This window comes from Zonotrichia albicollis, chromosome 2 (assembly GCF_047830755.1).
Source record: "Zonotrichia albicollis isolate bZonAlb1 chromosome 2, bZonAlb1.hap1, whole genome shotgun sequence".
NCBI classification, from domain to species: Eukaryota; Metazoa; Chordata; class Aves; order Passeriformes; family Passerellidae; genus Zonotrichia; species Zonotrichia albicollis.
In genome coordinates, this window is record NC_133820.1 from 58,282,269 (window position 1) to 58,306,998 (window position 24,730).

Here is a 24,730-nt window from a genome sequence, read left to right on the forward strand (position 1 = left end):
GTACCATGCAAACACGTCAGAGCATGCTCTCCAGTCTATTTTGGTGAAACCTTGGTTCACAGGGAGGGGCACAGCTAGCTCAAATCACATCTTGTGCAGCCTTGCTTTCAAAGGCTTTATTTTTAGTTAATTTTAAATGCACTGTTTCTACTTTTTTATATAAATCAGATATAAAGAAAACTGAATGAATTGTTTTTCAAGCCCACAAAACCATCTTTCTGCTCCCTTTGCTATATAATGGGACTGTTAGTAGTGAAAGACTATGACAATGACTAAACCAGACAGCTGCAATCTAAGGAATTTTTACAAGTTTTCCAAGGTTTCTGATAGGAATTCCCCAGCAAAGAATTCTGTTTTGAAGCTCATATGAGGAATAGACCAGTTTATACAAAAGTATCATTATTGAAATGCTTCTCTTCTTTAAATATATATATACAATCTACATGCCAGGGGGTGTTTGTCTGCATCTCAGTGGCATGGTATGACTCAGGGAAAGGCTACAGCAAGAAAATAAAGGTTTGTGTAGGGATGCCTACACAGCCCATATGGTTGAAAACCAAGCAGAGTGACAGCACAGGAAGATGCCAAGGGTACCCACACCTGGAAGATGTGCATTTGAGCTCAGGTATCATCCTCCCTGATGTGGGCACACTGGTGTATGCTTTGTCACATTCTGTGGAGTGAACTTGCAATCCAAACAATGAGTAGGTGTGCACACAAAAGAGTGTGTTTGTGCCACCAAAACTGTCCTGGGCTGGATGTACACGGGTGATTAGAAATCTGCTGGTGTTTGCTGGTATTCTGGGTTTAGTATTGCAATTTGTCTGCTGTGTCACTGATATTGATCCTGAAGTAATTCAGTCATTGCCAGTAAATGATGAAAAGTTTATAAAGAAATAAGGTACTTTGGTTTTGATTTACTGTAAACCACATTTTTCCAGTGGCAGGTGTACACTTTGTGTAATTTTGGGCAGAAAATACCTTGCTGTCTCTTTTCTAATTACAGTTATCATTCATACAAGATGGGAAGTAAGAACTGTTCACAAAAGGAGGGCAAAGCGTATTTTACATCCCGTTTCACTGCCTTACTATACACTACCATTTAGAGAAATGAAACAAAATGGATACACACTTTCCCTGAGGGTAATTTTTGAATCCGTTATTGTATTAGAAATTCGATCATTGATACCACCATTGTGTTGCTGGTACAGATAACCCTGTTAACCAGATAACCCAATAGCTGGCAATTTAGGACAGTGCAGACACAGTCTAACTAACCAACACTGATGGTTTGCTGTCACCCAGATCCTCCGTCCCTTTTAGCAGAGCTCAGGCTTTACCCAATACAAGGAGTTCATTGCAAAAGTAAATAAGTGACAAATGGGGAAATATAAGCGGGTGCCACAATAACAAGAAACTGCCACATAGAATTTTTGCCTCTTGAAGAGTAAGAGATTTATGATGAAATAATTTGGTCTTCATTTTCCACATCCATTTCCACACACTGCTTACCTGGTCTATTTAAAGCAGTCTTTCAAACAGATGAGAACCTGGTTTTGGTAAATGCATAGTTTTAATTCAACAAGAAGTATAATGTGTGTAGTTAGTATGTCACATACTTTGTCCCTTTTAACATAACTTTTAAAGCTCTAGAAAAGACAATTTCTTTGCTCAGTTTGGTCTAAAATCTCATTGGACAGCTATCAATTGAAACCAAATGGATGGATGGGTCTTTCAGCTTTAAAAAAAAGTTTTAAAGCCTAGGCAGATTTTGAATGTGTATCTGCATTTCTTGTTATTGATGATTTGTTTTTACCTTTTGTGAGCAAAGACGTTTGCAAAGGAGATGGTGCTAAGTTGGGCATCTGGGTCTCTCAGTTTGGAGATGGGTATGAGGTAATTTGTGAGAGGACAAAAACATCCTTTTTGAGCAATAGTTTTCTAAGACGTATGAAATTATTCTTAGAGATAAGAAAATTATTGTCATGGTGGAAGGGTTACAGAGCCATAAAAATATCTTCAGCATATTCATAACAAAAGTAGAAAAGTATGTGAATAGTGAGGAAGCAAAGTCTTCTGACAAAATTTTTTTATACAGTAAAATCTAAAGTTCATTTCAAAGGTCCATTGGAATTTCATAATCTTAATTGGTTTAACGATAAAATGGAAGATGGAGCTAAAGGTCAGTTCATGCAAACTGAGGCTCATAGGCTAGAACATATTTAATGATAAATGTGCAGTGATAGGGTACAAATTATGTCTACCAAGGAGAAATTTCTTGAAGTCCCTGTGGTTTTTTCCCAAAAAGCCCCTACTAATTCATTGATCATTGTGAGAGAGCAGGGGGAACAGGGTTAGGGTGGCAGAAATGTACATCAGAGTGCTAGAAATTACTAAGAAACGAACTGATAAATAGAAAAACATATTATGCTATCATGTTGATCTCTGATGTGCTCTTCACTCTGATCACTGCACAAAAGGGTATAGGGCAACTGAAAAAAGACAAAGAAAAATGTCACAAGCATGCTAATATCTCTGGAGTTGCTTCCAGGCAATGAAAAACTGCTGGGAAAAAATATCAGAGAAAGTGTTTCTCTACTTGGAAACGGAAAGAAGAAGAGGGCTACTAGAGAGAAATATAAAATCTAATATAAAATCTAAACTGATATGGAGGACATGGAAAAAATGGAAATATTCACCTCCTTCTCACATGAGCCTTAGAGTCACCCAGTAAAAATTGAATCACAGAATTAATTAGGTTGGAAAACACTTCTGAGATCACCAAGTTCAACATATGACTGAACGTCAACATATGACTGACCGAGTGCCACAGTCTTTCCTTGAATACCTCCAGGGACTGGGACTCCAACACCTGAAGGTAAATTTTAAATTTAAAAAATATTTTTTGCACAGCTCAGAACACAAGATAGAATTTTTTGCTGTCAGATGGTGTCAAGGAAAAATTTACACATGGATTCAAAAGGAATTCTTTAAATTATTCAGAAATAAATCATTTGATAACTTTTAACTGTAACATCTTGAATGCAACCGTAATGCAGAAAGGGCCCCAGCCATCAACATCCAGAAGCTGGGAAGGATCACCATGTACTTGCTGTGTGTCTTTTACTCTCTCATTTTTTGAACTCTGGGAAAGACTAGAGAGACAGAAAGATATGCATAGCTTTAAGAAAAGATCTCATTGAATTATGTTCCTACATTTATTGTGCTTCCTTGGCAGAAAAGTGGGAGCTGAAAGGATGGAAAATTCCTTTCAAGATGCAGGTGTTTGAAGAGATTCTTTGGGCCAAGTTTGACCTCAGGGATTCCTTCAGTCTTATCATGGTCCAGATGTCAGGGGGAAGAGGGAGTCTCCCCCCTCACTTCTAGTGCTGCAGATCATCCCTAAGTAAGTATTATCTCTGAAATTTCAGAGCCATTGGTGACTTAAAAGCACAAATCCATTGACGACTAAGTGTGACTTAGTGATTTACCACGTGCATGTCATGCTCAGATATCTGTTGCAACAAGTCTGCCTCTGGCACAAAGTGAAATCCCTAAAGAAGTACTTTCCTCCATAAGAATCTCAGTTTTGTTTCTTCTGTCAATGGCACAAAAAGCAGCAAATCCCCACCCCACAGTACCACGTGCTTGCCCATGGCTTTATTGCATATCTCACATAAATTGATAGCAGTTTTCTTATTGTAGACAAAACATTTATGATTATCTCATTTGTCCTAGCAACAAAAATAATGATGTATATTCAACCTGTCATACAAAATGGTCTGAAAATGCTTTACAGATACTAAAAAAAAAAAAAAATCCAGAAGGGCTGCATGAAAAGACAAAAGAAAACAAATAGGTCTTCCTCGGTTTTTCAGCTGGAATTTCAAAGCATACCACACTTCTTTCCAAACCACATTTTATTCTTTTCAAAGTATTTGGAAGACCCAAAATGACATGTTTCTTCTGGATGTGATACTGCTTTTATAAGGATTTACTTGCTATCATTTTTTCTTTTGCCTGATCTTTTACGGTTTGGAAATTCATCCTACTTACCCTACACCAAATTCTAATGAAAACCTAATATGATAAAAAATTTTAAGAGCCTGGAATAATCAGTCACAGTTTTAGAACATTTTTAATGCCAACTTTTTTCTGATACTGTATTTTTTTCCAGTTTTGGTGCACAGATGGTAGTGATATACTGTCTTTGTGAAACCAACTATGTAAGTTCATTTGTCAATACAGAATATCAATGCAGGTGCAGAAATACAAAATGCAAATATGGAAAAATGTGCTGATTTAATATGTAACTTTTGACTGCTTTAATTTTAGGGTTTTTTCCCTGAGAGGAGCTCATGAGACCATTAAGGCAGCCTGTATTTCAAATAATTTCTGCCTTACCCTCTATTTGCTTGTAGCTTCATGCACATCCTACAGCAAGGACCACTTATACATGTCCTGTAGCGAGGATTGCTGGGGAGCTGCAATGTCTCAAAGATCTGCTGTTAGTGGCATGGAGCAGAGCCAAATATGTGCCTGTCTCTGTTCTGCATCACCATTCCTTACCCCTGGTATTTCCATACATCACTTGGAAAGGGGTCCTGCCAAATGCCATGGCCAGGGCAGCGGGGAGAGGTGGGCAGGAGGCTTCCCAGGCTCTGCTCACCTACACAGGCTAAGACTGAGCGCCCTTTTCCTGAACTGGAGAGTGCTTCCTTGCTTGTTCAAACATTTTTTATTCTGTCTTGTCACTTGTGGCTGCCTTACACATTCCTATTTACCTTCATTGCATTCCTCTCCTTTTCTAGCAAATCCTTTTTTTTTTTTCTGTAACTTAGAAAAGAAAAAGAAATTTAATTTCACTGTTTTGAAAAAGTCCTCAGATAATTTTAAAATACTGAAATAAGATATTTTAAACCAATTCAGAACTTTTTCCTTTTCATTCAGAACTGGTGCTTGAGTTTGTTTAAAATTAGAAATACTTTTGGTTTTCTCCAACAGCCAGTATTTGCTGTATTTACCGTGGAAAAAACCCATGCTAATCTCACTCTTAGCACTGATTATGCATGGCATGACAGGTGGTTTCTTAAAATGGAAATACACTTCACTCTCCTAAAGTACTGGTAGAAATTGAATAGTTTAAAAATCTAATCTCTTCTCACTTTAGCCTGGTAAATGTCCCAGTGTCTTCAGAGGACTCTGAACTAAAGCCTTGCATATTTCTTTCCTTTTGCTGTGAATCTTTCAAATGAAATGGTTAAATTGATTCCAGTATGATACAGATTATGCGTCATGTATGTACTACATCTTTTCAGTATGTTTAATGTAAGTATTTCTTATAGAAGTGCATTGTCTTGATTTTTGAGCCACTTCCTACTCAAAAAGAAAAAAAAATCAAGAACGGTTAAAAGAGGCACAGTTTGCATCTTTCTATTAACAGTGAAAATATGAAAGTGTAAAACTTTATTCCATGTCCTCCATTTCTTACAATAACATTCAGATATGTTAATTCAGAACTAAATCAGAAAACAGAAGATAAAATTTTATGTTGTAATTGTTGTGAACAGACAATCAGGGAGGGGAGAAGGTAGTTCAAACCAAACAAATTTCTCATAAACTATACCTATGGGGACATAAGGATCTTAGACTGTTGTTGGAAAAACTGAGTTGCAAACCCATAAATATTTTCAGCTTTGATAGGAAGCCAAAACCTTTTTATGCAGGAACGTCCATGCAATGTGGTAACTGAAGATGAAACACTTCATCTCTTTAAAAGATGCCTTCCAACTTGGAATATTCTATGATTCTATGATACTGTATAGTCTGGTCTCACCAGCTAGACTGCGTTGTCCCATGATTTGAAATAATTTTGTTCTCTTATTCCCTGTCAGCAAAGAATTATAAATGCTTTCCAATCTTAATTTTAAGTAATCAAATAACAGACAGAGTGGAATCAATATGATGCTTATGAAATTCTATTTCATGGAATTATTGTTGTTATTATTTAAATGTAAGGTTTCTGTTAACCCAAATCTAACTTCTATTCAAGATAAAAAGACTTTTTCAACTGCCTTTTTTCTTGCATCACAGGTTTAGCAACATTATGCCACTGCATTAGTTTGGCTTTTCACAGTATTTCATCATTCTAGCAATGTATGATATATTCAGTTCTTTGCCCACACCAGAGAAAAAGTACGAGAAAGCCCCAAAGTCTGGGGGACTTGGAAAATTTAATTAAGTAATTATGGGAGAATTGGTTCATTTAGAGATGAATGGTTCATGAACTGAAATTTCATGAAAGAGAAACTTTGCAGAAGAAAATAAATCAAAGGATTATAAACAAGGAGTGTATTTTTAGCAGTAAAAGTAACTGAACATTGCAAGAACTTTCTTTCAAAAGGGATTCGGTCTTTTGGAAGCCTTTATTTCATAGGATCCTTGAATGGTTTGGGTTGGAGGGTACCTTAGGGATTATTTCTTTCCAATTCCACTGCCATGGACAGAGACACCTTCCACTTTATCAGGTTGTTTAAATCCCCAACCAACCTGGCCTTGAACACTTCCAGGGATGGGGCATCCACAGCTTCTCTGGGCAACTTATGGCAGTGACTCACCACTCTCACAGGGAAGAACTTCGTAACACCTAATCTAAATCTTCTAGTTTGAAGCTGTTCCCCTTGTCCTGTCATTACATCCCTACATGAAAAGTCCCTCTCCCACTCTCTTTGGGTACTGGAAAGCTGCTCTAAGGTCTCCCCAGAGTCTTCTCCTTGTCAAGGCTGAACAATCCCAGCTCTCTCAGCCTGTCCTCATAGCAACCCTCCTTTGGATTAGATTTAAAAAGTCCATCTTTTCCTTTTTTGAGACTCCAGAGCTGATGCAGCACTCCAGGCTGCATCTCAGCAAAGGAGAGGGGCACAATTCCCTCCTTTGCCCTGCTGCCCACTCTGCTTTGGATGCAGCCCAGGACACCATTGGCTTTCCTGGCTGCAAGCACACACTGACAAGTAGCATCAAGCTTCTCATCTACCAACAGCCTCAAGCCTTTCTCCTCAGTGCTGCTCTCAATGGATAGGGAGGGGCCTAGCCACCTTTTCTGCCAGCTATCTCAGGATTCACAGATGCACCTTATCAGCCCCCATGGACTTGGTCACCTTAGGTTCCTTAGATGTCCTTGAACATGACCTTTTCCCACAGCAGGTGGTTCTTCATTCTTCCAGTACCTGCCTTTGCCTTCTGAGACTTGGTGGTATGGCTGGAGCACCCATCGCTGAAGAACGAGGCAAAAAAAAAAAAATTTGAGTACCTCAACCTTCTTTGTATGCCAGGTAATCAGGTTTCCATTTCCTTTTGGAGGGGCCATATATTTTCTCTAATCTTCCTTTTATCAGCAGTGTACCTATAGAAGATTCTCTTTGCCCCTGATCTCCCAGACTGAATTCTATCAGGGCACCAACTTTCCTAACTGATCCTCGAATGCTCATACAATTTTTCTGTATTCCTCCCAGGCTACCTGTCCTTATATTTACCTTCTGTAGGTTTTCTTTTGGTGTCTGGGCTTGTCCAGGATCTGGCTCTTTTTTCACGCTTGCAGATCTTCTGAAGTTTTTGCCTGACTTCCTCTATGTTGGGATGTATCACTCCCAAACTTGGACAATGCAGGTGAGAGTCTCTGGTGTGTTGTGAGAGGACATGAGTAGGTGAGGACTGAGTGCGGAGGGCTGTGAGGAAAAGGAGGAATGCCTGGGAAGATCCTGCATACACTTGATTTACTCATGAGGTGTAATACCAATGTGCATTCATTACCAGTGGTGCTGCCTCCCAAATTATACAGATTTTCTTTTTGAGGATAGAAAAAATATGAGGAAAAGAGATCAGCTCAGAGTATCTTGAGCACTGGAAAGGTTGGGAACAGTCCAGATTTCAAAGAGATGCTTAACTGCATTCTTCAAATATCTCTGTGAAACCCAGTTACACATGACAGAGAAATGGTATACTCATTGTGCTGGGATCATTTCTAACTGGAATTCAGCCAGACCTTTTTAAGCAGAAAGGCGGGCAGGGGCACAAACCTGTCATTAAATGTCCTTGTCATTTTATCTTCATTCCTCTGATTCGTTGCAGATGGTGCTTTGGAAAATGTTTTAGTGCCTTTCTCACTTCAATTACCATCAGTTCACACTCAGTTCATAATGGCAGAATAATTAAGCAGGGGACTGGTTCACAATCCTTGTGGATCTTTTTGACATTTACTTGTGGTTCCTCTAGTTCTTTATCTTGCAGTAGATTTTTACTTGGAAAATTAATCTGAAAAATGTTTGAAGGTTTGAAAAAAGTACAAAGACTGATTACTTCAGTTACTTTATTTCAACATTAGATTAACTTCTTATGGATTAAAATGACATATCCTAACCAGAAAAAATTATAGTAACTATGAGATGTATGACTCAATATGAAGTCAGCACAGTGTAATACATAAATTTTTTTCTTCATATCAAAGTCAAGTTAATAAAACACAATAACAATGTCCCAATACCATTATAACAGTGCTATTAGACAAACTCTGGGTGCATAAATTATAGTGGATAGTAAAGTAAACCAAGCATTTATTGCTTATGATTCCCTGTGCATCATTTATTGGTTAATTTATTACGGATACATTAATACAAATATCAGGGAGGTTTCTGGCTTTATAAGTATTGTAATTGTTATTGAAGAATGATGATTAGAGAATTAAAGAATGATGATCTTTATAATACTTTGCATACATAGGGGTGGAATGCAGCTACTGTGATTCTACTGTGTAATGTAGTTCACTATGACCATGATAATATATTAGATTAGGTATGCCAATAAGTTTAAATGTTCATAATTTAAAATTAGGTAAGAAAAAAGGTGTTATCAATATATTTTCAGCAGCATTGTACTTGTTTTTCTATGATAATATTTTTAAATAGTTACCAAAATGTTGGTTCCTACAGAGAATTGGAAATAGCAATTGCACAGTATGGTGATCTGGCAGTCTGTCTGGAAACAAATCAAGAGAGAAATAATTATGCAAGACTTTGGAACTACAGTGTCAAAACCTGAATTAATTTCTGATTCTGGCAGACATTTATTTGCCTGCTTAAGGAAATAACAAGGGGGTTTTTTCTGTGTTTAGTTTTAAATAACCTAGGCGGTTGGATTTGATATATCCATATGTTTGCAAACACCAATATTATTCCTCCTAAAAGTAAGCAAGAAAAATCACCAAAGCATTCCAGACCAACCATCAATATAGAGAAAAGCTCAAATACAATTTAAGTTTTTTTGAAGATGGTTCAGGTAAGCTTTTCCTAAACTTTGCTACACAGATTTGTAATTGGATACCTGGATGCCTTTTTCAGTGTCATGCATGCTCTTGATAGCAGAATGAGAGGGTGTGACTTCTTAGGTGCTTGATTCTCATAACAGCAAGAAATCCACTTTCCATTTTTCTTGTTCTTCTTCTCACTGCCCTTTGGCAAAAAAGCCCAAGATAGTTAGAGAAACAGATTTTTTTCTTACTTGGGTTATACAATCCTTTTAGGACCGAACAGACTGTTCTGACAACATTTGCATTGGCAGTGGACAGAAAGAGCTCTTCTGACCAAGAAATAATCTGAATACCATCTACTCCTGGTGTTCTCTTTGCCGCCAGTGTCAGAGACAAGACAACCAGCCTTGCCTGAGCCCTCCTGTTCTGGCTGAGGAGAACACGAGCTCTCTGTCTTCTGTTCCTCTTGAACCCCTGCCTGATCTGATGAGAAGTGGTATCATGCTAAGAAGATGCTGTCCACACATCTTGAAGGGTCTTTCCAACATGACATATTTCCTTTGGTGCCCTCACCCAACCACAAGGAAAAAGGACCCTGATGGGGTCCTGACCTCAGGCTGTGCCACAAGAGCTCTGGCATTCCCATGGACCTGCAGGACAGACAGGCTTCTTACCCCAGTAAGGTGACACCAGCCAAGTTGAGCAGGTGTTGAGTACTGTGGCACTGAAAGGCACAGCATGCTGGCACCACTGACAAACAATTAAATCCACTCGTTGCATTTGGCTTTCTTACATTTGTGAATGTAGGAACCATCATCCAGCCGTATTTTGAGAAAATGCCTTAAGGATTCAGGGTCTCATGCTGCTTTCTCTGCATCACTTCCACTTCCCCTCAGGGCATCCATTCTTGCACAGACACTTGTCTCCTAATCTTTTAAAGTCACTTCTGGGGTGCTTTTCTGTACTGTCTCCATTGTCTCAGCCCCTGTAGTAATTCACACACAAGGGTTTTGTAGAGAACTCAACTTTCTCCCTGAGTTTTCTTGGTTTGTTTTTACTCCTGAGGAATTTGGGAGAGATCAGTTTTCCTCTCTAGGTACAAGAAACAGAAATATTCTTCCCAGATAGGAGACAGGACATCAGCTGAAATCATGTAACCCCATTGCTTAATATTTTCACCTGGTTTTAGATATCTCATGTCTTGAAGTATAAGCTGCTCTCATACCTGTGGAGATTTTTTGCATGAAACAATCAGATTTCAAACTGAGTTCCTTTTCTGCAGCATTCACTACATGATCAGGCTCCTCGTTGTCTGGATTGCAAGTTGGATGAGACTGGATTTCTTTTCATTTTTATGTTTCATTTCCCTGCCTCATACTTATGCCTAAAAATTCTCCAGGGGCAGAAAGTGTCTACAACACTTTAATGAAGAGAATAGTCTTGGATGGGGCAAATGTTTCCTAACCTAATGTTTAAATGTTTGACCCAATGCTCAAAATAAGGTAGAGAACTAGGTAGAAAAAGTGTGTCTCTATAAACTAAAATTCCATTGCACTGCAGGAAGAACATCAAGAGGGGTTCATCACAGGAAAAGGCCTTTTTTTACCTCAGTCATACTATATTTTTTTGTTAATTCTATTTGTTCCAAAAATTAGTTTTACTGGGAATCTGATAAGATATTTTAATTCTATGTTTATCTGAGCTTAATGTTTACTAGTAGATTGCAGTCCTAATCTTGAGAACTTGCTCATGCTTTTAACTATTGCTTGCATACTATCTTCTTGTTCCATATGTCTTTTACTAAAGGGTCTATATCATAAGGAAACCTGTTTTTTTTCCTTGCAGCTATATAATATGGGTATATAATGACTTAATCTTAATATACATTAATACCTTTTTTTAAATCATCTCAGAGACAATTTTGAATGCCTTTGCTGGAGTTTTTAACAAAAGAAAATAAATATATGCAGTAAAAAAGTGCTACACCCATTACCAAAAGGTAGAGGTACAAAGGGGCTGTGAGTTGAATGTGTAAAGCCCTACTGTGAAGGAACCAACACAAAAGAAATATTCATATTCTCCATGCAGTGATGCCACCTGTGCCACTGAGGATGTCATGGAAAATATGGTGATTCGGTTACTGGCCCAGTCCACTGATTTTCCAAAGAATAATTTAACTCCTGTGAATGCTCTCAGAGCAGTTTCTTGTATAGCACACCTGCCTGAGGTTGCTCCCACGCAGAAACACTCAAGTGAGTATGCTTGCAGTTTTTAATGAGCTATTCATAGAAAAACTCCCAGGTGAAATATGAGGTTTAAACCTTTTGCTGCTCCTTGAAGGAATACAATTTTTTCTAAAAGCTCCTTGGCCCATGTATAGAATTACCTATAGGAAAAAAAAGAAGGTGGTAGAGGCATTATGCACAGATTTTTCAGAAAGAGTATTCCATTGACATATAGAGAATATACTTGCTGAGCCTTCTCATACAGAGAGAAAAAAATTGTTTCCCTGTGACTTTTTGTGTTTATTATCAGCTTCACCTTGGGAGTCCAAGTTATTTTTTAATACTTCTCCAATTTGCTTCTTTTCAAGGGTGGGGGAAGGATGGAATGAAGGAGATTACTTTTGATATTTACATTATTTTTACTGCACAAGTGATTGTGTCAAGCTGTAAATTCCTTGCTAAATTTTTTAAATCCCTCTGATGTCTGACAAGGAGTTGGAAAAATATAAATGTTAAATTTTATGGGTTTTTTCCGTGTTACTATAGTCTGCAGTTCTATTATAAACTGTCATCTGTAATATAATCAAAGGAAAATTGGTAGGAAACCTTATTGTAGTCCAAGGAACATTCCTTTTTACCTGAATTCACTGACTTTAATAGGATTTAGACTGTCTGGCTCAATCTGGAACTTTTAGAAAACTTTAGGAAAGATTGAGTCAGAAAAGAACTGGCTTGTTTATGGAATGTCCCCAAAACTTACCTTGATTTACAGTGATATATAATGCCACAAAAATTGCTTCCCCATTGAGTCAGAGCCTTTCATTCATTAAAAATGTGTCTATGTCATCCCTAGAGCAATACTTGTACCTTTCTCATTGCCGACTGACACCACTGTCAGTTTCTAGCTTAAAAACTAGTAGCAAAGTGAGAGTTGTAAAGGGTTGCTTCTTTCTCTTTGCTTTCCTGTCACTGGGTGGTTTTTGGACACAGCTTGCTGTTTGCATTTGTACTGACAGCAGCACGAGGGAGTGTTTGCCTTGGGCCAGGCAAAACAGGAATGGGGATGGTACGAATACAGAATAAAGCTGTTGTCTTTGTCCCTGGGAATGTGCAGGTTTTTAGCTGGAAAGGAGTCCCTTACCCAATAGCTGTGCCCTATTCTGAAAAGACTGACCTCTGTCTTCCCCATCTGGATGGTGTGGGACATCAGGACTTGCTTTTCCCAGGAGTGCTGGGACAGGAACTTCTGTCGAGGGCCCAAACCCAACCAGACCTCACAGACCTCATAGCAGAGGAAGGTGCTTGCTCCTGATCTCACTGTGAGCCAATACATGGCCACCCATACAAGAAGCAGAGATGTTGGAGCTGGCTGAATTTAAAGGACCCAAATGGTGATTCTGTGACACAGCAAGGTGTTCCACGGCAAGGTATTCCAGAACTGCTGTCTTGAATGCACGTCTGTCATTATGTATTTTAAAAAAAGAGTTTTTAAAAAGGGGAGAGTAGAGGGAAGAGCTGGATTCTGCCTTGCCCGTGTGAATGACCTGAGCATCCGTCTTGCTTGCAAGCTAATCTGGATTCAAAACACAAAATTGTGAAGACATGCTAGGAGGACCTGCTCAGGGATTTTGGGGAAGCAGGTGCAGGCCTGGGGCAGTGCCCTAATTACAGCGCTTTCATGCCATCAGCAAGTGCTGTGTTTATGATCCATATGTTCCATATCTGATGGGGCAGGTGAGATCAGTGAGATGCAGGAGCTCACAGAATTACAGAATGAGAATTGTTGGAAGGGAGTTTGTAAGATTAACCAGTCCAAGCCCCCTGCTCATGCAGGGTCAGCAACAGCCAGTTGCCAGGACCACGTCCAGATGGAAGCGGAATATCTCCTAGACCAGAGAGCCCACAATCTCTTTGGGCAACCTATTCCATTGCCTGGTCATCCTTGCAGGAAAACTGTCTCCTTATGTCGAGACAGAATCTCCCATGTTTAAATTTGTGCCTGTAGCCTCTTCTCTTGTCACTGTGTTCCACTGACAAGGGTCTGGCTCCCTCTTCTTCATTCTCTCCCTTCAGGTACTTATATACACTGACAAAATCCACCTGAGTATCTTTTCTCCAGTTGGAAAGTTCTAGCTCTCGCATCCTCTTTGGCTATGAAAGATCCTCCCAGTCCCTGTATCAACTTTGTGGTCTTTCACTGGATTTGCTCCAGTAAATCCCATTCCCACCAGGTCCCTAGGCTTTCAGCCAAAGAGACAGAAACATGACTTCATGGACTGCTCACCTTCTGAATAGGCCCGAGTTTCTCAAACTGTCATGAAGAGAAATCCTGAGTTCTGTCTGGCAGAAACTTATGTGGGTTTTCAAAGGTACTGGAAATCTCTCTCTAGTTTCAGGAAACTTCAGTTATTTTAGGCTGATGGAATTGTTCCCCTTTTTTTTTTTTTTCACCCACCCAGTTCCAGGGACCTACATTTTGGTGAGCCATTGCTGAAGCACCTAACTAGAGAATTAGACTTGGTGGGACAAAGTATTAAACAGGAGATAACAGATACTAGCCCACAGAGGAGAAGCAGGAGCCAAAGAGATAATACTGGTCTGCAGGTTTGGTCTGCCAGTGTCTAAGTTCTTTCATGTCTGGGTCACTCCCTGAAACTTAGGTTCAGCAGTAGCTGGAGAACATTATTGTCAGGTGCTCTATTTGTTGTTTTCAGAGGTTAGGTTTCATCCTAACCCTTAAAATGTTTCTCCATAAACCGAGTGCTGCATTTACAATTTCTGTAGTAGTGCAATAAGACTGGGGTCTTTACAGAATCTCTCTGGTTTCTAACAAACAAATTCCTTAAAAATCAACTTATTAGCATAAAGCTACTGAACAACAACATTTAAGATAGCAGCACTTTTTAAACTTACTTTTAAAACGTATTATCCATTGGACTAAAACTTAATACCATTTTTATGTGCTAGCATATTTATCCAGTTCCCGCAAAACTCATATGTATCTTTCTATTAGCTTTTCCTATGTATTTTGTTTTCAATTTTTTTTCTTGCACTTTGAATTATTGCATTTCCATTTTTCTTTTAAATAAACATCCTTTGCTTTTCTATTAGCACTAGACTTGCAGTCTCATTCCCATTAATTTATTTCATTGCTTCCTTAATTTTTAGTTATGCTACAACAGCTAGTTTCCTAAAGATTTCCATATAGAAGTAATGTATAGATTATATAAATATAGTTTATATAATCATATGAATACATTATTTTACTATAAAATATAAAGTATTTTATATAAAATATAATTTATTTAAAATAGTAATGTTTTATAAGTGTATAAAATGCACATATAATATGTAAATATAGAGTATATAAATACAGACAACTATAATGCATACATATATATGTGTATATATGGCTCTCAGGGAAACAGTGCTTGCTTCCATGATCCCTGCATGCCATGCCAGCTGAGTGGCCTTTGGTCTCTATGACCAGATGAGGTGCCAGGAATAGGAAAGCTGTGATTCATTTGCTACTTACAGCCCCTGTCTCTGGGAGCTGGAAACAGCCATTGGGTCAGGATTCATCCCACCCATCTGCAGCTGTTTGTACAGCAGAGGAGCTGCATCTCAGCTGGTCAGAGGAGAAAGAGAGGCTCAGTGACAAGACAGAGGCACCTACAGGTAAAAAAGACCTCCTGCCTGGCCTCTGACAGCTGAGGAAAGACTTCACATCACCTGTGGGCCCAGTGTCATACCTACCAGTCCCATATAGATGTCCTGGATACCTCAGGGCATTTAATGTGGAACTAGGTACATAAATCCCTTCAGATTCCTTTATGGCAGAATTTCAGGATAGAATCTAGAAGATCTTGGGAGTATTATCCCCTAGAAATGCCAATTTCTTCTCTTTTTCCATCACAGGAGTCTCAGCATGGGGCTCAGGCATGTGAATGTCAACAGTGGTCACTTTTCCCCAAGCTCCTGAGGCCATTTTCTGCAGAAGGGGTGAAGACCTGCTAGGGCTCCTCACAGCTGGTACATATACACCCAGCACTGGTGGGAGACTCACCCCCTCCAAATGAGCAGGTGGAGGCCAGGTAAGCCTCCTGAGGGCACCTGGGTTGGCAATAGATGCTGATAATGAGGCCAATGAATCCTGCTGCCAGCTGCTGTGGGTGTCCAGGTTGCTGTCACTACATGTCCACTGCCTGTAATGGGAACTTGGGCATTTAACCCATGTGTAGACACCAAATTGTGTTTTAAACTAGAGTTGAATCCCATTTCTAAATTCAGGTGAGATAAATTGACTTAGAACTCAAAGTCAGCTTCTAGCAATCAGCTTTTTTCTCTTGCCTTGTTTTTCTCTTTTTCTTGCCACAGCTGGAGCTGTTTTGCTTGCCACAGCTATAGCTACAAGCACAGAGTTAGGGAGAGGGTGGTGATGCTTGCTGCTCCTCATCTGGTGTGCAACAGAGCAAGCAAGAGAGATTACTGAGCTGTCACCCCTACCAAACCACAGGAAATATGCTATGCCAGATATATGCACTTATGATATGACAAAAAATTGTCGTTTGTTAGTCTACTTTACTCACACTACATGTGATGACTTGTTATTCATGTGTGCCCTTTTCAGAGACACAAGCTTTAAAAGAATTATTGGAGCAGAGGTTCCAAGAGGTGCTTTCAGGTACTGGTTCTGTAACTGTTCAAAGTAGGTCCACAATATTTCTCTTGTAAACTTTTTGCAAAAAGGGAGAACAGTGTCCCACTTCAGTTCCATGTTCCCTTTCCATCACCTCTACCATATCAATAAGAAGATGTGGTGTACCACTGCCAGAAACATCTGCAGGGATAAAAAAAAAAGATTGCTACAACTCACACTTCATGAAACATTATAGTGGAAAAGAAAATGTGCTCCAAACCACCTTGAGGTTCTGAAGTTAATTCATCATTAAGCATGGGAGACATGGGCGCTGCAGACTCCTGCATTGTTTCCATCATGGAAAGCCCTAGATTTTGCAGTCTCCCAGCATGGAAAGACACGCAATCAGACATCAGTGTGTATATTTTAGTTTGTGCATTTACTAAGTTTTAATCACCTACTTAAAATCAAACAAACTAAAACAAAATACAACACAGGGCACTAATTTTATAGCGGGCTGTTAACCAAAGACATGCCATGCTTCTAAGATTCCCTTTCTGCAAACAGCTCAGCTAGTTTTACCACTCATATCAATCAAACTACAGGATCAACACCTGAAATGGGAAAGATAATCATGCTGGCTGCTAGCTCTTACCTTTCATGCTAGTAGTTGTTAATGAGAGCAGTGAGGTTTGAATAGTAGAAACTAAGACAAGAGTGAAAAACCCAATTTTTTTAAAAAAAGCTCTGAGATGACCCAATTGCATCCCAGACAACTAGAAAAAAAGAAATTAAAGAAAAGAAATGGGCACTTCAGTTTTAGCCGAGCCTCCTAGACAGTACAATTTTTCTCAGTGTCACAGACTAGTTCTTAAAAGAATATGGCAACTGTCTATTACATTACAATAGTAAGAAATCCTAAAATGTGCTTGCTGCTTGGACAACAAATGGTGGGGGACAGGGAACTGCAGAATGGGCAGAAAAGAAGCAGTCACAGGTGTGGGGCACAAATCTGTGGCTGGCAGTCTCTCTGAGGTGGCTGCTCCTGGTCCTGCACAGAGTAGAGGTGAGCAGATCCATACAAATGGCTCAGAGGGCCATGACCTGCTCCCTACTGCGGGGTGACATGAGAGCTCCTGTATGACCTCTGTTTCTTACAGCTCAAGGTCTCACTGGCTGATTAAAGGTTTAGGTGACCTTTGTTCTCAACTGTTGCCACATTTCACAAAAAAAAACCAAACACAATTCTTCCCAATAACATTTCTGAGTTTTACATGCTCTGAACCTCAGAGAAAAAAACAAAACAATTCTTATCTCCTTTACTACTCCTGTGTTATTCACAAGTAAAATACATTGTAAAAAATTGTTTACCTAAAAGTAATTATTAATTAAATTTTAATGTAAGTACTGTAATTCACCAACCAATTAAATCCATGTATGTGTGTATCAAAATTGTCAGGTGACAATCATAAAATACTGAACAATAAAATGCAATTAAGTGTTTAACAAATTCAATTTAGATATAATGTAATATAATATAAAATAATATAGTACAATAAAATAATTAATGAGACTTCTAATAAAATAAAATTGCCCTCATAATTCTTCTCCTTCAATGGGGGCAAAAAATATCTACTATACTCAACACATTGCAAAAACTTCTCTTTTTTTATTTCCCTATAACGTTTAATACTCTGGTTCACTTTCAGTTCTGTAAAAACTTCTATGCTTGTCAATGGAAAACTACCTGCCAATAAGGCACATTTCTGTTTTCTGTAATCTCTGATTTATAATAACCCCTCTCCAATCAGGCACACTAGCAGTGGAGCATTACTGGCACTCAGAAACTGGAGATTCAAATCTTCTCAGTTATTTATCACTTAGTGTTATAACTGCAGTGGGTGTGTTTTTGAACTGTTCCTCTCATTGAGACATTTAATACAGTGAATTATCTCCTCTAAAGAGACTGGAACATCGTGGCAGTTATTTGACAACTGAGGGGCTGTAGCAACATTCAAAGCATATGTTAAGCCTTGCTGTTCAATTAGTACGCCAAATGGCAGCTCAAAATTTAACATGAATTTAGTGCTTAGTCTGGGGATTAACTGAGAAAGTATGGTTTGGAAATGTCCACAGATAGGAGGAATATAAGGAAATTCCAAAAAAACAAGAAGCAGATGGTGTCCAGAGAGGTCTGGATTTTTCTACTGTAATGAAAGATGGACAGTTCCTTTGGCCACATGGTAGCCATTGGATATGAAAACTCAGGATTTTTGTAATTGAATTACTGGCAAAGAATTACTCAAAGACCTGGGAATTTAAGACAAGCTATCCAACTCTTAGATTCTCTCCTTTCCTGCAAGCAGTCATTCCTGTGAGAAACAGCATGCCTGCAATTCCACTGAGTTCTACAAAACCTCTATTCTCTCAGGCATAATAGGAATGGACCTTTTTCATTATTACTAGAGTACTATTCAAATGTGATTATAATAAATTCAAACAAAAATACAGCTCATTAATGTGAAGTGCCTACCAAAAGGTAACTACATACATTAAATACAGATCTGAATAGAAGGGATTCGATTTGAAAACCTCTTTGGATGTCTGTAATTTTAAAATTTCACCTTCCATTTCTTCTTCAATAAGTTTCCTTTAAAAATGTTTGCTAAAATAAAAGCATGCCATTTTTTGTTCTATGGCTTTTTTTTTTCCTGAAAATCATAGAATCACAGAATCATAGAATATCCTGAGTTGGAAGAGACTCATCAGTATCATCAAGTTGAACTCCTGGCTCTCTAAATGACACCCCAAGAATCACATCACATGCCTGAAAGCATTGTCCGAACACTTCTTGAGCTCTGTCAGGCTGGTGCTGTGACTGCTTCCCCGGGGAGCCTGTGCTGGTGCCCAACCACCCTCTGGGTGAAGAACTTCTTCTAATGCCCAACCTGAACCACCCCTGATGCAACTTCAGCCCATTCCCTCTGGTCCTGTCACTGGCACCACAGAGAAGAGATCAGTGCCTGCCCTTCCTCCCCTCATGAGGAAGCTGCTGACTGCAATGAGGTCTTCCCTCAATCTCTTCTTCTCCAGACTGAACAAGCTGTGTCCTCATGTGCTCCTCTTATGAAAAGAAATTGTTGAAATAAAGTTTTTAAATAATTCAAAATATCTTTCCTACCTGTTTATTCCCATTGAAATGAATGGAAATCATTTATTTGAAGCACTACCTTGTCTGAGTAAGGCTGGCTGATATCAGAAAAGAAATGATTTCTGGATACAAGCGTAAATGTTCAGATTTAGCTCAAAAAGGCGTTTCTGCCAAGTTATAAATTCTCAGACATTGTTGTTTATGTTTGAAAAGCTGACATACTCTTCAGACCTATGTCTCAAATGCAATGCTATAATTTCTATAGGTTTAAAGAATAAACTTCATTTATCAAACATAGTAATTAATCACGCCTCTTTGCTGGATGTAAATGTAGATGTCGTTCATGTCAATGAGCAAGGGGGCATTCCTGGCTTTAGCTGCAGAACAATAGAAACCTGAAAATGACTGTGCTTATTGTCTGTGAAACAATGAAAAACTGTGGTAGGTACATTTTACAGTCATGTCATAAAACATATCTGAGTAAAAACACATGCTTTTTTGATCATTAGGGTTTTTCCAACTGGATGAGCCAAACTGCACAATACTGTAGAATTTACTTTGATTTCTATAATGAATCACTAAAGCAATCCCACAAGGCTATCCAATGTAATAAAAGATTAACTATTTCCTAGTACAGAGTCATGTTTATGGAGATGTGCCAGTAAGTTCTCTAATTCAGTCTAGCAGAAATGTACCTCAGGCTTTAGAGCAGATATTTACTCTAATTCCTTTACTCTTCCTTTCGTGACATGGAGTCCTGTGTGGTTGCAACTTCTATTAGGTTTCCATGCAACACTGTGTCTCATGAAATATGGCAAAAATTATATTGAGACACCGAAAACTAAACTGAAACCTGATGGTCCCATTTAGAAATTTTGCCACAGATGTAAAAGTACTTTTCAAAGCAATATACGAAATCTTGTTTATTGCAAGCAAAAATAAAAATATCCTTCCTCACGTATATATTCACTGTGTCTTTACAAATCAAATCCATTCTCATGAGACCAAAGAATCCTACAGAACAATTCATGAAATATTTTTTACAATTTGGGAGGAAGAATTTCTCTGTAAGAAGACTGAATTTTAATACTTCATGGATTTATTCCTTCTAAAGAGTGGAAACTAAGCTTCCCAAATAACTGCGTGGTTCAGTGACTATTCTGAGCACATTATTTTGAGTTTTCAATCTCAAAAGTGACTTGTTTGATGAGAACAATGTTTCCTCTAAGGAGGAGATAACGTGCTATCTGTGGGTTTGCAAATCAAGAGAGGAAAATGAAGACAGAGATGTATGGCAGTTCTCAGGACAGGAGTGTGGTTTCTTCTTGGTTTTTTTGCTTGCTGTGTTTAAATTACATCTTACATTTAATGAATTACCACAGAGGGGAAAGGATTAGTGTTAATGATACAAATGAATTCAGTTTTCTCGATAGAACTAGAAGATAAGACATGTTAGCTTAAAATTCACTGACAGAGGTTTAACACGCTTTACTCTGTTTGTCAGGAATTCTGTGCACCAGCTACAGCACAGCAGTCTAAATGCACACAGCAGCTTCCATATATGTTTGTTCCCAACAGACTCCTGAATCAGCTTAAACAATCATGCATATTTAATTAACTAAGAAGTGCTACTGCTAAAATGCATTAAGAAAATATCTTTGTGACATAGCCCAGCAAAATCTGATGGTGTTAGATGTGAGTTCCATTCCCATCAGTGCCATTGTTTTTCAAGATGATCTTGGGAGACCCCTTCCAGCCCAAACTGTTCTATGATTCTTTTATAGATTTTATAGATTCATTTGTCCTTTGAAGTATTAATATTGACTTAGTAACGTGCTTAAGGAGAGTAGCTGATTTATCTTTCAGTCCAGTTTCTCTATTTATATGTAACTCCAGGTTCTATTTTTAGATGGTCCTTTCAATCTCTCTGAAAACTTACATTGTTCTTCTAAAATTTGAGAACCAGATGTGGAACATGGCCCTTAGTTTGTGTTTGGCTTGTGTATTTCTAAAATTTCTGTGAAGTGAATATGTTGGTTTTAATTGAGAGTTAGCTGGATGTTTTCTTAAATAACAGAATCTGAATGAATGGGAAACTGTGATTAGTTTAAATTCACCAAACAGCTGTTAGTCTGACTGATAAAAATACTCCGTGGAAGCTGGAGTTGATGCTGGGAAATTTTTTCTGTTCTGCTTAATAAAAATGAAAAGAAGGTGAGCATCTTTGTAAACCAAAAGAAGTATGACTTTTCAGAAAACCAGAACTGAAAATGAAAAAACCATTCTGCTCTAAAAATGGCAGAGTAATCAAGACCTTATATTTATCTTCTATTTTTCCTGTTGTTAAAAGACAAATTCTCAAGGATCAAGTGCTGTCAAAAGCCCAAAAGAACAAGTAATTATTTTGCCATTTTGCCTGTAGGATCATAGTTTAAAAAATTCATATTTGGAAAGAAAAGTTGAAACCTCAGTGTTTATTAGATGATTTATACGTGGTTTTGATTTCATTTTTTGAGAGCGAAATTGGCTAAGATTAAATAGATTTAGGGTCAGCCTTTTATTTTGTGTCAGTATTCCTTGGAGAAATAGAAATTCAGTGCTGACTATTAGCACTGCTCTACCTCTGCCTGCTCATACTCACCCTGTGAGACCACACCAAAACCAGAGACATCTGGTTCCTGTGGCACAGCAAACAGCTCTGGGCAGGAGGTTTTTTTTCTGGCAGGGTTTTTTTTCCCTTAAATTTATAGGGAAGTATCCCTGAGTGCTACATGCACAAGCAAATCATGGGGAAGAGAGACCTGCCTCAGGGAAATATTGCCTCAAGCAGCTCTTTGTGCCTAAGCTTTGTGGAGGATAGCATTACTCCTTCAAATAGGGCAGTTTTTAAAAAATCTTGAAAAGGTACTATCAGAACTTGGGCCAAAATTCAGATACAAGAAAATTATCTTGAGGTAGCCCTACTCATTGCAAATAGAACTGATATAATGTGTGGGCCTTCATCAAGTAAAAGCAAACAAATATATTTGGAAATTATTTAATATTCTTCTTCATGGGCTCAGTTTTAACCAAATGTGATCTGACAGTAGTATCAAAGTGAAGCCAGAGCTGAGGTGTGCTAAGGAATGTCTTCACATAGTCAAATATACTGGAGATAATGCTCAAAAATAAAAAGTGCATAACAAAAGAAATTCTGTTGTGCTGACTTTACTGGGAAAGCAATTAGATTGACTGAACATTTTTAGAAACATAACCCTGATTGCTACTGTATGTGTTGTTGCAGAATTATTTTCACATGTTAATAATTCATTTTTTTCCACAATGGCATTACTGATTGTCTGGAAGCATATAATTGATTCATTAAATTGTGTAGTTCCCTACAGTTTGACCTCTATTGACGTCTCCGAATTTGTGGCAAGCTATTTTAAAAGAGCAGAAGCATATCACAGCCAGCAGCCTTACACCAATATAAATATTTTCTACTGTGCTAATGCTCAGAATTCACTTTCTGGCAGCTGACCAAGAATTTTGCATAGGAATGCACTGAGCTGGAGACCCCTATCTAATAAATTTTATCTGACACACTCAAACATCCACTTTTATTACCATGTCTGATTTTCCCATGCTCATACAATTTAAAGCTACAGCTTCTCCCTTTCTCTTCTTTGAAGAAAGAGTAATATTTTCAAACAGAATGTCACAGGGGTACATTACCATGAGCACTTTCATCTGTGGAAGCCTTATACAAAGGAATGTGTACTATATATTCAAAAAAGCACATTCTCTCACCGATCCCACCATCTTTCCACAAAAGCTCCCCAAACAATGCAGCAAGGGAAAGCGTATTTCTGTGACATTTTTACTGTTTATGGGCTGCATTTTTTTTTTTTTTTTTGCACTGGAGAATATTTGAATGCTAGTCCTGATGTTCTCTATACATGAACTGCAATGAATTCTTCAATATTTCAGGGGACTTTGCCCCTTCAGAATGTGTTGCCCAGGGTCTAATGGCTGGGGACACGTATCTACAGGAAAAACATTCTGGAAGATTCCCATAGCAGTGCTATGATGCATTAGCACTGCCCCTCAGCTGATGCAGAGGGTTGCAATATTTGGAAACTGGTTTGATATGAATCTTTTGCTGGAGTCTTCTGTGGAAATCAAGAAATGTCCCAGACAAGATTTTTAATGCAGTGATTAAATTGTACCTGTGCTTATCAGTAATTTTCAGCCCTGCCTAATGTTCAAAAAGCTGGTATAATTATATATATTACAAAGAAAAAAAAAAGAAAGAAAAGCACACAGGAAATCTTACAGAATCTTTACAGAAAAACCTCAGTAAAAAGATTTCCCCAGTCAATAACTATTTTCCTCCTGAGAAAAATGGAAAGTCTTCTGAAGTCAAGGGCACCCTGTACCAATTCCAATGAATCATGCGTTATTATCTCTCCATGATACAAACTTACAGCAAAGCCAAAAATTCTCCCCTGAGCTTTTGAAAAGTGAATTAAATCTAGTAAGTTACTTTAACTTTGGGGTTTTTTCCCCTTGCCAAGAAAATGGGCACTGTTCCTTTTAGATTGTCCATGATGACAAGTGTAGAAAAAATAAAAATAACAAGAAATAAGAGCCTTATTTTCTTAATTATTTCACACAATGATTTTTCCCCAAAATACAATTTTAAATTGAAATCCAATGACAAGATAAAATCCCTGAAAGTCACCTATATTATGCCATTAAAAATATGCCTAAAATAGCTAAATTAGCTTGTTCTCTCTAAACAAGAGAAAAGGAGGACTTTAGCTAAGTCCATGTACCATCATTCAAATGCAACATTCAGATGCTCACAGTTTCAGTGAAAAACAGATGTAAGTGGGTATTTCTTGAAAATCAGTGCATTTGTCACTGGATCAAAGTATCAGCACAGTAGAATACCTGGAAATGATTTCTGCAGATTACAGTATACTTGCAAATGAGGCCCGAAACACAATGTGAACAAACCCATGCAGGTGTACCCAAAAAAGCCCTCTATTATTTTCATTTGCTAAATTTCACTATTGTGTGAGACTGGTAGGTTCTCTACAAAGCAGCTAATCTGAATTGACTACAGCCAGCTAAATTGCCCAGTAACACAGAGAAAACCTCCTGAAAGCCCTAACAGAAGGAATTATGTGCTGTCTAAACCACGGTCCTGAAAGGCCGCGCAGAGGCGCTTGGCTCTAAGCCGTGATTATTCCCACTGAAGTCAGCAGGACTGCTGGAGCGGGGCACAGGCGCGGCAGGGCTGTCCTCCAGCACCAGTCTGCAGGATCCCCCCAGCCTTGGGGCAGCCTGAGGAGGAGCTGAAGGTGTGCAGCAGCACAGGAGGGTCTGAGGGGCTGTGGGGCCGTGTCCTGCCCCACACAGCAGCCTGG